The following is a 1087-nucleotide window of genomic DNA, read 5'->3' as shown; positions in this document are numbered from 1 at the left end:
CTCCTGACCCTGGCACCCACAGGGGACTAGTAGCCCTCAGGCCCAGCAGCTGCTCAGCCTGTAGCTTTGGGGGTCATGGATTTGGCACCCCACCCTCTACAACCCTACCTGCTCCTCATGTAGTTGGACAAACCCAATGGAATCTGGTTGCTGTGTCTGCCACGTACCTGGAGCACAGAATCGGCCTGTGAGTCAGGATGTTTTCAGATTCACACATAGAATAGCTCTTTGACATTAGAGCAAGCTGAACTACTCATGACATGTGGGGCAGTGACCACAATAAAAAGCATAGCTCTGGGAGCAGCATCCCTACTTCATGTAATCACCGACTCACTAATATAAAGAATTACATGCGAGGCCTCAAGTAGCCTTGCAGTTGACTTTTAACTGGAGATTGTTACTTGGATGGTCTGCTATCAAGGGCTCAGTTAATCCAGCTGTTTACCTGATTCTTTATTTTCTAGAATTGTGACAATAATATATGATACTATCTATGTTCATGAGGACAAAAGAGATGGTCTGAAGTCCACAGCACTATGGCTCCGTAGAAACACCAAGCAGTGGCTCAGTGGCCTGGAGACACTGTACCCAGTAGGGTTCTAGTCAGAACCAGACCACTTGCTACTACAAGGCTCTGGCCACAGGAGACCATTAGGCGCATCAGGTTTATACTCTAGACATCCACAGACCTGAGGATGGTGGAGATTAAATTTCCTCCAACCAAATAATAGGACTAACAGTTTTTTAGGGATTGTGCTTGGGAATTTGTGGAAAGAAAAGACAGACAAAACAAAAAAAAATATAAATAGTAGAATAAGAAATGGGCAAATGAAGTTTATCTAGGAATTATCAAAACAAATGTTTAGGTAAGTTTCTCAGGTCTTGTTGCCACATATTTAGATTTGATTAAACAATCTGTTTCAATATATTAAAAAGTTAAGAATCATAAGATAAAGATTTACAGCATTTTGCCTGGATACTAGTCTAACCATTTGCTAGCAAAATTCTTACCCTATCACAGAAACCAGGGACTCCGGAATTTGAGATGACCTTGAGAATCTAAGCTGATGTATTCTTCTGCTCATTG

At 42.1% G+C, this 1087-nt stretch overlaps 1 pseudogene; it reads left to right on the top strand.

Moving 5' to 3' along the window:
- Positions 1-255: 255 nt before the first annotated feature.
- On the top strand, positions 256-843 carry LOC112809832 (4-hydroxybenzoate polyprenyltransferase, mitochondrial-like; annotated as a pseudogene).
- The last annotated feature ends 244 nt before the right edge of the window (positions 844-1087 follow it).

This window comes from Callorhinus ursinus, unplaced genomic scaffold (assembly GCF_003265705.2).
Source record: "Callorhinus ursinus isolate GAN/ISIS: 27379988/994484 unplaced genomic scaffold, GSC_fseal_2.0 scaffold2, whole genome shotgun sequence".
Classification (NCBI taxonomy): Eukaryota; Metazoa; Chordata; class Mammalia; order Carnivora; family Otariidae; genus Callorhinus; species Callorhinus ursinus.
This window is presented reverse-complemented; position numbering and strand designations above follow the sequence as displayed.